Source organism: Apodemus sylvaticus, chromosome 22, assembly GCF_947179515.1.
Source record: "Apodemus sylvaticus chromosome 22, mApoSyl1.1, whole genome shotgun sequence".
NCBI lineage: Eukaryota > Metazoa > Chordata > Mammalia > Rodentia > Muridae > Apodemus > Apodemus sylvaticus.
This window is the reverse complement of record NC_067493.1, coordinates 23,417,219-23,431,886: the sequence shown is the minus strand read 5'-3', so window position 1 is coordinate 23,431,886 and position 14,668 is coordinate 23,417,219.

The following is a 14,668-nucleotide window of genomic DNA, read 5'->3' as shown; positions in this document are numbered from 1 at the left end:
CTGGCCTCTGCCCTCTCTCCCCTCTTCCTTGCCCTCTCCTCCATTATATTGAAAAGTCTTTGTGAAACTCATGCTTTTCTTGGTAGACCATGTAAATTGGATGCTTTAGGATTCACAGCCTTACTCCTCTTAGGACAGGCCCTAAGCCCTGCCTCTAACTGCGTTCTCTGGGGACCAGAACCCAACCCTTTTTCCCTGCCTACACATGTGCAGGCACACATGGAAGAAAGCTACTTGTCTCTCGCCTTTTACTAGGATGTGTGTTCACATGTATGCACGTGAGCTATCTCCGTGATGACACTCTTACACACCCTGAGTTTTTACACAGACGGCTTACCTAGCAAGTCACCTGTCTCCCTGTGGGATACCTGACAAGCTAGAAACCCAGGGAAGGGAAGAGGAGCCAATCTTACCCTCTGGGAAACCCAAAGTGGGTGATGAATGTGTCCCTGCCCTGTTCTGTGCAGTGCTCCCTCCCCATGTTCTTGGGCCCTGTTGTCAAGTGAGCAGCTGGGAAAGTGGAGAAACGGTTCTTCAAAATGGAGGTCCTGTGTCTCAAGAATCATGCAGCCAGACACAGTGGTACAAGCTTGAAATCCCAGCTACTCTGGAGGATCATGAGTTCAAAGCCAACCTGAGCAATCTAGTAAGGCCCCATCTTCAAAAATGTCAAAAGCTGAGGCGTAGTTTAGCAGTAGTGGGCCTGACTTAGAACCCCCCCCCCTCCCAATGAGGGGCTGAAGTTGTGGTGAGGTGGCAGACTGATTACCCAGAATTCACAGCAGTGAGGAGCTGGGCTATGACTCAGTGGTAGAGCATTTGCCTAGAAACCCCGAGGATCTGCGGATGTGCGTAGAGTGCGTACTGAACTTACTCAAGGCTTTGGACTCCATCCCTAGCTCCTTTGAAAGTGAAACAAAACAAGTAGAACATTAGTATCACCTACAGTGGGTGACTGGAATTCAAATGGAATCTGAGGCTACTTTTTTGGAGGGGAAGAGAATAAAGAAAACAAGTGTGTTTTTAAAAAAATATGTTTACTTATTTATTTTATGTGAGAACACTGTTGATGTCTTCAGACACCAGAAGAGGACGTCAGATCCCATTACAGATGGTTGTGAGCCACTATGTGGTTGCTGGGAATTGAACTCAGGACCTCTGAAAGAACAGTCTGTGCTCTAAACCACCGAGCCATCTCCAGTCCAAAAACAAGTGTATTTAATTCACAGTTTTGGAGACTGGAAGTCCAAACAGCGTGGCAGATTCTAGTGGGGGATCCTGGCTGCATCACACTGGAGAGAGAGACAGAGACAGACAGACAGAGGATAACTTTTTTGCTTTGTTTGATTGATTGGCTCGAGATCATGTGATGGCTAATCTTGGCTGTCAAGATGAAGCACTTGGGAAAAGAAGTAATTCCTCTCAGCTGAGGAATTACCTCCATCAGATTGGTCTGTGGCCATGTCTGTACATTTTCTTGATTGCCGGTTGGTGTGGGAGGGCCCAGCCCACTAGGGGCGGCGCCACCCTTAGGCAGATGGACCTGAACTGTGTAGAACAGGGTAGCTGGGCAAGCCTGTAAGCAGCCTTCCTCCATGTTTTCTGCTTCCTGCCTCCTGCTTCTCCCTTGGCTGCCCTTGACAAATCCTTCCCAAGATGCTGTTGGTTAGAGTGTTTTGTCACAGCAGCTGATAGAGTAATTGGAGCAGACAGTCTCCCTGCGTAGCCCAGGATGGCCTTGACTTCGAGACCCTCCTGCTCCCTAAAGTCAGGATTTCAAGTACTCCTCCACCTGTCCAGTGCCGCTTTTCACATGGGCCACGATGTAGACATGCCCAAGGCTCGCCAATCGCCCGTCTCCCCGAAGCATACCTGACAGGCTCAGACCCGAGGACACGAAGAGCCAGTCTCACTCAATGGGAAACCAAAAGCGGATGATGGGTTTCTGAGGAAGAAGAAAGGAGGTTGACCCAGCCCAGATCACACTGGTCCAACTGCCGCCAGATGCCACCGAGATAGGGGAGAAGGGGATTGGCAGCCTGCCTGGGGACGAGGCCTGTGCACCCCAAGAGAGCAGAATCAAGAAAAACAGATGTGGGGCTGGGGGATGGCTCTATTGGTAAGGGGCTTTCCATGCAAGCATGAGGACCTGAGTCTCACCCTGAACACCCACGGAAAATGCCGGGCATGGTGGTCCACGCTGCGCTCCCTGTGGGAAAGAAGCAAGGCTGGAAATGCCCCATGGCTCACTGGGCAGCCAGCCTGTCTAATCGGTGATACTCGGGTCTCAGTGAAAACCTTACTCAAGAATAAGGTATGTAGCCGGGTGGTGGTGGTGCACGCCTGTAATCCCAGCACTTGGAAAGCAGAGGCAGGCTGATTTCTGAGTTCGAGGCCAGCCTGGTCTACAGAGCGAATTCCAGTACAGCCAGGGCTACACAGAGAAACCCTGTCTCAAAAATAACAACAACAACAACAACAAAAAACAACAACAAAAATAAGGTGTGTAGCGGGCAGGGAGCTGGTAAGATGGCCCAGTGGTTAAGAGCACTGGCTGCTCTTCAAGAGGACCTGGGCTCAATTCCCAGCATCCACATAGCAGCTCACAACTGTCTAACTCAGTTCCAGGGGATCCAGCACCCTCACACGGATTCACATGCAGGCAGAGCAGCAATGCCTATAATAAATAAATAAACAAATCCTTAAAAAAAATGTGGGGGCTGGAGAGATGGAGCCGTGGTTAAGGACATATACTGCTTTTCCAGAAGGCCTGGGTTCATTCCCAGTACTCATAGCAGGTCCTGGTTCACAGCTACCTGTAACTCCAGCCTCTGGGGAACCTACACTGTTTGCCCGATGGGCACTGCGCTCATGTGCACACGAATGCACACACACAATTAAAGATCCTAAAATATTTAAAAATTTTAAGATAAAGTTAAGGCTCCTGAGGTAAGATACCCAAGCTTGCCCTCTGACCTCCACAGGAATATGCACACATGAACACATAGGCACACATGAACACATAGGCACACATTCACAAAATAAACTCTACAATGCAAAACTATATATCTACCTCCGCTGGGAAAGAGCTGTCCCTCCATCCTGGTCTTACGCTTTCCCACAGTGTCACCAGCAGACATAAGGTGTTGGGGTGGTCACAAAACAGTGAAGATAGAGCCTGCCCCCTCAGGGGGTCAAGGAAACCCCGAAAGCTGTGACTGTGCCGTCCATCTCCCACAAAAACCCCATGCAAAGAGCCGAGGGGAAGCAGAGTGGGGGGGGAGGGTATTCCTCCTGGGCACAGGTAATAAATACCCCACTCCAGCCTGACAGGGGCCAGAGACTGGAGCACAGTCGGCCCTGGGTGAGAGCCTCGGGTAAGAGCTTGGAGTGACTCAGGGAGCCCCGGCATAGTGGGCAACAGAGAGGACGTGGTTTGACAAGATGGTGAGGGTGTTACATGGGTGTCCTGGGAAGCAGCGAGGAGACATGTAAAAGCCTTTGGGATGGTACAGGAACCAAACAGACAAAAGGGCCGCCATACAGGCGTGAGGATCTGAGTTCGGATCCCCAGAACCCACAGAAAAGTCAGGCATCACGGCATGTGCATGCAATTCCAGCCCTGGGGCAAGGAAGACAGGGGCTTGCTGGCAGGGGGTCTAGACAAGCCGACAAACTCAAGCCTCAATAAGAGACCCTGCCTGATGATAGATGAAGAGATAAAAAGAGGGAGGAGGGAGAAGGAGGAGAACCTCAGAGGAAAACAAGGGGACCACAGGAGCTCCGTTCCAGCTGAGTGAGTGAGCCCAAGCTCAGTGAGCGACCCTGCCTCAAAAACTAAGGAAGAGTGTGACCAAGGAAAACACTTACCAGTAGCCTGCGCGTGGGCGCGCGCGCACGTGCGCGCGCACACACACTCACACAGACGCGCATGCACATGAGCATGTGCATGCAAGAGAGAGAGACAGAGAGAGATAGAGAGAGACAGAGACTGACTCCTGTAGCTAAGCCTGATATAAAACTTGTTCCTGATCCTTCTGCCGCCACTGGGATCAAAAGCACATGCCGCCACACCGAGTTTGTGAGGTGCTGGGGACTTCTGACATGCTAGACCAGGCCCTACCAACCGAGCTACACCCTGGCCATGAGGACCTTTCTTACTTTATCCAGCTGGCACTGCAGGAGCTGGAGAGATGGCTCAGTGGTTGAGAGAACTTGCTGCTTTTGCCCTCGGGTGGTTCCCAGCACCTACCCGACAGCCCAGCGGCACCCGCAGCTCCAGTCCCAGGGGATCTGACGCCCTCCTCTGACTTCTGCTGGAAGTCAGGCATGCTCATGGTGCACACACACATGCAGACAACACATTCATACATACAAAATTAGATAAATAACTCTACAGGTTAGACAGACTGGCACTGCAGCTGTCTGTCTGATCTGAGGGCGGGGGTCAGTATCCCACCCCCACCCCGTGCTATGCTTTTTGCTTCCCTGTGCAAGTCCTAAAAACTGAGCCGGTGCGGATATTCCTTGACAGTCTCCTCAGTCACTAAAATAGTTACTATTCTAGTGAGAGTTGTGGCTTCTTTTAAACCTCAGTTATGTTAAGTGAGTATGTTTTGTTTTAATCCCAGGTGTGTGACATAGGGCTGCTTCCGGTTGTCCATAGCCACTCACGGTGCTTGTCTCCTGCTCTGGTGGGGTGTAATTTTTGCCAGCCTGCAAAATCTGGGGACTCTGCCTCTGCAGAGCCTGAGGACTCTGGAGAGCGTGTAAATGGGAGAGCCCAAGGAGGGTCTGTGCTGCTGACGCTCCTCCCTGCTGCCACCTCGCCTCCATCGCTGCCAGTCCCCGCTTCTTCTCCCTGCTGCTGCTGGATTGCTGGTTTGGTGGACTGCTGAATATTCTGACAACAAGAATTAAACTTGCGGGACTAGAGAGATGGCTCAGTGGTTACGAGCACTGACTGCTCTTCCAGAGGTCCTGCGTTCAATTCCCAGCAACCACATGGTGGCTCACAACCATCTGTAATGGGATCCGATGGCCTCCTCTGGTGTGTCTGAAGACAGCGACAATATACTCACATATATAAAACAAATCTTAAAAAAAAGAAACTCGCCCCCAATGAGCCCGGTGCCCCACCTTCAGCAGGAAGTAACCTAAATGGGTCTACGCCCCCTTCCCCTCTATCCTTTTTCTCCTACCTAGTGTTGGGGAATTGAAGGGGACTAGGGTAGAATAAGAATTGGAAAAGACAGTAGAGATCTAAGAACCCATAAAGTACACAGATCATAGTTTCCCTTAAGCAGGTATGTAAACACCTCAGAATAGATTCCAGAGTTCCCTGAAACTGACCGGATTCACTAGGCCCCTCCCCGCCAGAGTAAACAATTAAAGCTGAGTGTTTCCCTCAGAAGGAAGACTCTTAGACATGACGAGCTGCAAAGAAAGAGTGGAAACCCTTGGAGCTTCCTAGAAGAGCTTTAGACCAAGGAATGCTCTCCAACCTGCTGAGCTGCCCGCAGGCTGTTCAGTATACTCCGGGTTCCCAGCGTTTGTAAACTATCCCCCCTTACAGCTGTCTTTGAGTCATCTCTGCTCCTGTAAGTAACCCCAATAAAATTCATTGGTTCATTAGCCAGGCAGTGGTGGCGCACGCCCGTAATCCCAGCACTCTGGGAGGCAGAGGCAGGCGGATTTCTGAATTCGAGGCCAGCCTGGTCTACAGAGTGAGTTACAGGACAGCCAGGGCAACACAGAGAAACCCTGTCTTGAAAAAAACAAATAAAAAAAAAAAGTCATCGGTTCACCAGACTGGACTTGAGTGGTATTGTTCCTTTGGGCTGTCATAGGATCCTTATCTGGAGTGAGAAGATGTAGGTGTTGTGTCTCTCCAGGAAAAGTTTTGTTATACATCATAATGGTTGCCCAGACAGGGACCCAATAGAACCAAAGATGAGTTGGGGAGGATTGAGTGCGTGGTCCTGCTTATGGGTAGCAAGGGATGCAGCTGAAGGTGTTGCTGAGCAACCTGAGATGGGGCGGGGCGGGGCGGGCGGGGCGAGGCCGGGCAGGGCCAGGCGTGGGGAGCCTCTGCAGAGGAAATTCCAACAGAGTTGTCCTTTCTTGTGCGTTGTGTTAGTGTGCCTTTGGGCATGACATTAGCTGCATGGTTCTTACTGTGGATGGTGAGACATGTAATTAAGGCTGAGCCATCAGGATCACTAGTGTCTGTGGCAAGAAAGCCAGGACGGACCCTTCATCTCTGTGGTATGGGGTGGCGTGCCTGCTTTATGAGTGGAGTCCACTGTGTGACTATGGAGATGCCCTGAAAACTGCAAATCTCCTCTAAAGACTAGGGCACAAGAATCGAGGTCGTGGCCTGCAGCATCAGAGGTTCAAAGCCCTGTTGTGCATGGTTAGGAATGCGTCTGAGGCTGAGACAGCAGCCAAGCAGCAACTTGATTGTGGAAAGGAAAAACTGCATCAAGAGAGATGGCAGCAGCATCCTCCATGTCAGCCCCACCCCCCACCCCTGTGAGTAAACTGGATGAAGAAGAAGGTGAGGGCTGTTGGCTTGATCCTTCTTAAGGCCTGGGGGGCAGAAGGAAAACTGAGTTCAAATTAGAGCTGTGCTCAAGCATCGTCCTTGTTGGGATCCAAGAACTTGAAACCCAGGGAAGATTCAGTGTAGAGGAAGAAAACAGGGCAGAAGCAAAAGAATTTTCCCCCTCAGGTCTGCATCTCAATAGGAAAAAAGGGTGGCGGATCTTCCCGTGCCTCCTAAAGGCTTCATAACCCGAGGCAGTGTCAAAGAAACGGTCCCCAATGGACTGGTGTATCGGCGCTGTTAGGGTCACTTGGCTATCTCCGTGTGAGGGCCCATAAATGTCAGGGGTGAGAGGAGCAGGAAGGAGGGGCAGATGCTGGGGAGGGAACCAGGAAGTAGCAGGGCTGTGTTTGAATCCCAGTTCTCTGGGCCAGACAGACCCGTGTTCACAGAGACATCATGCAAAAAGCTGATTCGGGGCGGGACCTCAGGGCTGGTGTGGAGCCTTGGTGGTTTTGCTGCATCTGTGGGTGAGGCAAGATGTTTACTGAGTAAGGAAAGGCTTTAGCAGATGGAAGTCACTTAGACCAGCATGTGGAGAGAGTTGTAAAGATCACAACCTAGAGGAGTCAGTAAGACGGTAACGTGGAGGAACAGGTCTGTCCAGGCTATGCACAGACAAATTCAGCAGTGTCTGTGTCTGAGCTGGAGGTCCTACTGTGGGGGGAGGGGGGAATGATAGAACCAAATTGTGTGTGAAGCTCCATAGAAGACATGCATGGTGTGTGTGTGTGTGTGTGTGTGTGTGTGTGTGTGTGTGCATGTGTGTGTATAAAAGTCTCATCTCTTCCTTAATGTGTAGTACATATGGAACACATTTGAAAATGTAAAGCTCGAGCCAGGCGGTGGTGGCGCACGCCTGTAATCCCAGCACTTAGGCAGAGGCAGAGGCAGAGGCAGGCGGATTTCTGAGTTTGGGGCCAGCCTGGTCTACAGTGTGAGTTCCAGGACAGCCAGGGCTACACAGAGAAACCCTGTCTCAAAAAAAAAAAAAAAACCAAACCCCAAAGATAAACAAAAAAAAAAGAAAGAAAAAGAAAAAGAAAAGAAAAAAAAGAAAAAAGAAAGAAAATGTAAAGCTCTGGGCTTACGAAAGCTACTTTTGCAAACTGTTTAGGATAATTAAGAAATGCGAGTTAGTAGTTAAGTTACCTATAAATAATCTGTTTTAGTCATGTTAGGTGCTAGTTTAGTTCATTAAGGATAAGCTTTATTTAGCCTCGAGTATGTTTCCAAAGCTAAGCAGAAAGTAAACGGCAGGAAACAAGCAGTGTTTGTGCATTCAGATTTGTTTCAGATCTTCAAACCCTTCAGAGAGCTACAGAATATGGCATTTAAGACATTTTAATAATCAAAGGCTTTACACACACACACACACATACACACGTCAGCTACCAACAGCACCACATCTACTTCAAAGAGGATGGTGAGTGCCAAAGAACCTCCGAATGGAGTTTGCAGCACACCTGGCAAAGCTGGGCACTGGGCAAACCCGCCCCGCACCGCCACTACTGACAGAACACTGTCCAACTGCGGACAAGCAGAACATTGGGAAGTCTGCTGACTGGTTTTGCCAAGATGGGGTAGGCCAGTCCTTCAAAAGTCCTGATTCACAGAAAGATATTTCTGGGCCTGCTGGCTGAAGACCGGATGCCCCAGCCATACAGAAAAACCTCTGGTGCTGTCCGGGCAGCCGGCAGCTTCCCTCATTTCTTTAGTTTTGGAAGCTGCTTGCTAACTTCCTGTTAACTCAGGTAAAATTGATCCTTTTGAGGTCTCTGATGAAGTTAAAGACTGGAAAGGTATAGTCTCAGTGTTTTCCTTATTAAAGATGTAAAGACATAAAATCTTTAGTTGTTTAGGATCTAAGAAAATGTTTTAAGGGCTAAAAAGATTTTTTTTTAAGTTGACAAATGTAAGTTATAATAAGAAAGTGTGTTGGGTACAGAACTTTGGACCTACCAAGATAGGATAATGGGATACTTTCTTCGAGGGGCTAAATGTAAATGGACTGGGTATTGTAAATATAACCCTTACCTGATAGTTCTCAGAATTGTTCTTATTGTATATAGCTTTTCGATGCTAGAGAAAAGCCATTTTTGGAGTTGGAAATATAGTGATAATCTTGTTTTCGTTAAAAAAACAAAACAAAACAAAAAAAAAAACAACTCAAGCCAGGCAGTGGTGGTGCATGCCTTTAATCCCAGCACTTGGGAGGCAGAGGCGAGGGGTGGGGGGACTCTGAGTTCGAGGCCAGCCTGGTCTTCAGAGTGAGTTCCGGGGCAGCCAGGGCTACACAGAGAAATCCTGTCTTGAAAAAAAAAACAAAAAACAAAAACAAAACAAAAAACCAAAAAACTTGTCAGTTTTTGTAATATAAATATTTTTTGTTTTAATCCTAGGTGTGGGATATGGGGCTGCTTCAGACTGTCCACAGCCGCTAATTATGATTGTCTTGTGCTCTAGTGAGGGGAGAATTGCCAGCTGCAGATAGTTAATGTAAATCTGGGGACTGGAGAGAGTATGAATATGAGAGCTCCCAAAGGCTGGTGGTAGTTGCTGCTGTCCCTGCTGCTGCTGGTTCCAGCTGCCAATGACAGCTGTTTGTATTGCTGGACTGCCATTTGCTGTTTTGCTGCATCGCCAGTTGGGGAAACCCTGATGCAGGAGATAGCACTTGCTCCAAGGATCCACTCTCCCTTTCCCCTCTAACCGTCTTTCTCTCCTTCGAGTGTATGTGTGTGTGTGTGTGTGTGTGGTGGGGTTGGAAGGGTGGTACATAGAATCAATAAAGTAGCTCAAAAAGTACACCAACAACGAACATCTCAAACTAGCTTCAGGAAGTCCCTGAAACTGGCTAAATTCACTAGACCCCTTCCCGTTAGAGTAAAGCAATAAAAGCTGACAGTTCCCTCTGCGACTACTAGAACGGACCAGTGAAGAAGCCTCAGGAAAGATGCGCTGCGAAGACATGAGACCAGGCCAGCTGCCCGGAAGAAGCAGAAAGTAGCTGAGCTGCCTGGAAGAGGTTTAGACCAGAGTCACTTAGAAAGGTCCAACCTGTTGAGCTGCCTGCAGGTTCTGTGCAGTGGACTCTAGGTCCTGAGCTTTGTAAAGCTGTCACCCATGCTGAGGCGGGCTCCAGTGATGCGGCTGTCTTTGGGTCATTTCTGCTCCTGTAGGTAACCCCTCGCCCATATTCCTGTAAGTTCCCTCAGTAAGACTCATTGGTGCACGAGGTTGGACCGGGTGGTGTGTGTATTTTGTCTGTTGTGGGATCCGTTACCTGTATGGGTTATGTAACCCCAGGAAGAGTTTTGTCGCACAACCACGCTCCTCAGCCAGGGTGTACAGGAGGCTTCTGAAGGACAGACAGCTCATGTCTGCATCTGGGGGACGCCAGCAGACTCGGAGTCAGCCCAAAGCTACTGTATGTGAGCCGAGTTATCCCTCCACTCTCAGACCTCAGATGTACTGAAGTGACTGGTTCCTTCCTGTGCTGGCTGTGTCCCCCTCTCCCTTGGAGAAGGCAGGAAAGCAGACACAAAGAACAAGTTTCCAGAAAACTGCTGGGTTGGCAGATGATCCTGTCACTGACAGGCTCCGTGGAGGGCAGAGATGGCGAGCTGTCTCTCCATAGCCCAGGCTTGCCTTAAACATGCTATCCTCCAGCCTCAAGTTCCACAGAGCCTGGAAGAGAGGCTGTGCCACCAGGCAGCTACGTGTTCCATGAGTGTACTGGGACTTCTGTGTCTTATCCTTTCCTTGTACATATTGTGTGTGTGTGTGTGTGTGTACACATACACATACATAAATATGTATATATACATATATATGTATTTATATATACATATATAAATATGTATATATATATACACATATATAAGTATAGACACACACATATAGATAAAGATATATAAGAGACATGGGAACTGCATTGAAGCTGAAAATGTATATTTTCATTTTTGAAGTCCATTGGATTTCATCCATATTGTTTTGATGCAATTGCTTTAAAACGATTCCCTTCTGTGGGGCCTGGGCACCATGGACCGGGAGGAGACAGTCTGGAGCAGGAGAGGAGTCAAGTCATATCCAACGCTGGAAATCTTGAGAACAGTAGTAATGAGGACCACCCCTCCCTTCCTCTCCCCTCCTCCTCTCCCCGCCCCTCGAATGTCCCAGTGTACATAGTCCTGAGCCCCCGCCTTCATCCCCACCACAGAAGGTCACACAGTTGCAGCCAGGTTAAATGGTCCCTTTCCTTATAAAGGCAGGTCCCGCTGGAATTCTGCTTCATACAAATGAGGCATTCCCTTAACCTCACCTGGGCCAGTGATGTATGCTCACCCCCAGAAGGTTGAAACAGCCTGTTCCCCCCCCATTAAAGAACCTGCTCAATGAAGCACCTCACTTACCCATTGCCTGAGGTCTTCATTTTACACACACACACACACACACACACTTAAATTTAAAAAAAAAAAAAAAAAAAAAAACCTGGCTGGAGAGATGGCTCAGAGATTAAGAGCACCGGCTGCTCTTCCGAAGGTCCTGAGTTCAAATCCCAGCAACCACATGGTGGCTCACAACCATCTGTAAGGAGATCTGACTTCCTCTTCTGGAGTGTCTGAAGACAGCGACAGTGTACTTACATATAATAAATAAATAGAGCTTTAAAAAATATTTAAAAAAATAGCAGAATTATTCCCTTGTAGTGTGTTTGTGACAACCTGTCAAGGTTGAGGTCAGCAGTAACAAAACAGCCCAACTAAGCCACAGTAGAGGCAGAGCAAGGGTCGTCCTCGAGCAGACGTAGCCTGAGGGAGGGTCTAGGGACTAGCCCTCCAGTCCTCTCAACACCGGACAATTTAAATTCACTCTGTTAATTTCCAGCCCGTGTCACTCAGCACTCTACCAACGGTCTTTTTTAGAAGCAAGGGGGAGAATCGTTGTTATCAGGGACTGGGCGTGTTGGCACATGCCTATAATTCTAGCACTCAGGAGGTTGAGGCAGGAAGATCAGGAATCCTGGGCTTGCCTGGGCTACCAGGAAAGTTTCAGGCCAACCTGGGCAAACTCATATTTCAAAATAAGAAGTGAACGGGGTACCTGGCTCAGTGGTAAGGTCCTTACTGCCCGGAACTCACACGGCTCAGTGGCAGAGCCCCTGCCTGGAATCTACCAGTAAGGGGCTGGAGGTGTGGATCAGTGGTGGAGCCCCTGTCTGGAGTCTGTGTGTGTGTGTGTGTGTGTGTGCTGTGGGGGCGTGGCTTAGAGGTAGACCTTTGTCCAACATCAACAAAGCTTTAAGTTCCAACCCCAGACTACAGCACCAAGAAGGCAGGGTGTGTGTGTGTGAGACAGTTTCTCATCTCCGGATGCCTTTTAAACAAAGAGCAAGGAAGTCCCGTGTCCACTGCGTTCTGCAAGCCTCTGAATCTCGCTATGATGTAATAGTACTTTGGAGACAGCATTGTACTTCTTTCGGCTACTCCCTTCTGCTTCTCTTGGGTGACACCAGCTCTCTCCTTTTCAACTGTATTTAAATTGTCCTTTTCTTTTTGATATAAAGTATCACTATGTAGCCCAGGCTAGCCTCCAATTCTGAATCCCCCTTCAGTATCCCAAGGGCTGGGATTACAGATGTGAACTACCACATCTGGCCGCCTTCCTCCCTCTCTTTTATGAGACAAGATCTTGCTATGTAGCCGAAGCTGCCCTTAAACTCACTCTTCTGCATCCGCTTCCCGAGTGCTGGGACTACTACAAATGTACACCGCCAAACCTGGCAATACTCCCAGCCTCTCCCCCGACCCCCGTCTCTGTCTCTGTCTTTCATTTCCCCCAAGTGTGTCTTGGATGGGTCTCATCTGCTGCCGGCATCAAGGGCAAAAAAATGGGATCAGAATGCGTGTGATGGATAGAGGCACACGAACGGGGGTAGCCTCAGTTCACTCAAGTCAAATCCCTCGATTCTAGCACTTTTGGCTAAAACCTAAAGGAGGGGCTGGTAGGATTTCTCAGTGGTTAAAGCCTGACCAGTGGAGTGTGGTCGCTGGGATCCAGTTGGTTGGTGGGAGCAGGGAGCCGACTCCTGAAACCTGTCTTCTCGCCTCCACACACAGGGTCTGGCACAGACTAACAAACACCTCTGCAGGTGGAGGGCGTAGGCAGAGCCCTTATTGATGCGAGGGTCCCTGTCAGCCCTGCCACCTGCAGTGGGGTGTGCCACCAAGATGGACCCACTTTTCAGATGTGTTCAGGGGAGGCTGGAGAGCTGGCTTAGTGGTAAAGGACCTGGGCATCTTCCGGGCATCTCCAGTTTGGCTCCTAGTACCCACCTCAGGCAGCGCACAGCCACTCTGTAACCCCAGCTCCAGGGAACCTGGCACTTCTGGCCTCTCTGGGAGCCACTTACGTCCATGTGCACACACCCATATGTGCGCACACACAAGCCTACAGATTGTTAGAAATAAGAAAAGCAGGGCTGGAGAGATCAGCGGTTAAGAGCACTGGCTGCTCTTCCAGAGGTCCTGAGTTCAATTCCCAGCAACCACATGGTGGCTCACAGCCATCTGTAATGAGATCTGATGCCCTTTTCTGGCACATAGGTGTACATGCAGATAGAGCAACCATAGCCAATAAATAAATAAATAAATTTAAATAAATCCAAGCGTTCAGGAAGGCAGAGGCAGGCAGATCTCTGTTGTGAGTTCGAAGCCAGCCTAATCTACAGAGGAAGTCCAGAACAGCCAGAGCTACACAGAGAAACCCTGTCTCGAAACAACCATCAGGACAGCGACCACAAACCTTAAAACATGTTCAGAAGCAGTGCGTTCGCAGTGTCGCCCTAGATCGAAGGTTTTCAACCCGTGGATCTCTAATCTTCTGTTGGGTACAATGACTTTTTTACAGAGGTTGTCTATCAGATATCCGTATTGGGTGTTTACATTGCAATCCACAACAGCAGCAAAATGACAGTTATGAAGTAGCAATGAAAATGATGTTATCATTGGGGGTGGGGGGGTCACCACAACATGAGCTCTGTTACGGGGTCACGCTGTTAGGAGGGTGAGAACCACCAGCACACGCCCACACATTCTCATCCTTGGAAAGATTTGTTCTGAGTTGGGGAGACAGCGCAGTCGGCACAGAGCGTGTGCAAGACCCAGGGCCTCGGTTCAGTTCCTCAGCACCCACAGGGAAGACAAGCGTGGTAACACATCTCTCTGTGGAGAGCTGAGGGGAGGGCTGCGGGGACAAGGGAGCTCTCCAGCCAGGCAGTCTAGACAGTGGATGTACTCAAAGTTCGGTCGAGAGACCCTGTCCCAAAAAGTAAGGGAGCTGGAGTTGGCGAGATGGCTCAGCAGGTAAAGGGACTTGAAGGCTTCCTTCATTCAACCCCTTGATCCGTATAAAGGTGAGAGTAAGGAATCAGCTCCGTAAAGCTGTCTTATGTGCACTATAATGCATGCATCCCCTATAAGCATGCACACACACACACACACACACACACACACGGGTTTGTTCTAATCCCAGTGTGAGGTGGCACATGCCTGTAGTCTTAGTACCCAAGAGGCTGCTTGAGGCAGGAGAATGATTGCAAGGTCAAGGATGACCTGGGCTCCCCCCCCCCTTTTTTTGAAGCTCTCATTAAAAAGCGAATCTCTAGCTTGGGACTTCGGATACCACTCAGTTGTCACGGTGCCTGCCTAACATGCACAACGCCCTAGGTTCGATTCCTGGCACCACTTATACTGAGCATATTGGTGCCCATCCATACGCCAGGCAGGGGCAGGAGAATCAGAAGTTACTTTTAGGCTATCCTCTGCTATATAGTGAATTTGGGGCCAGCCTGGAAGCAGCACAAGACTGTTTGAAACAAACAAGAGAACTTGCCCGGGCTCTGGGAGACTCTGTTTCAAAGAAACAAACAAGATAAGAGGTTCCAGGCAAGGCTTACAATGTGTAGTTCCCATCACAGAAGGGATGCGTGGTATTATCCACTTTATTTTCCAAGTTCTGTCTCTCACTTGCCAACACATGTATAAAACTTGGCAGGCT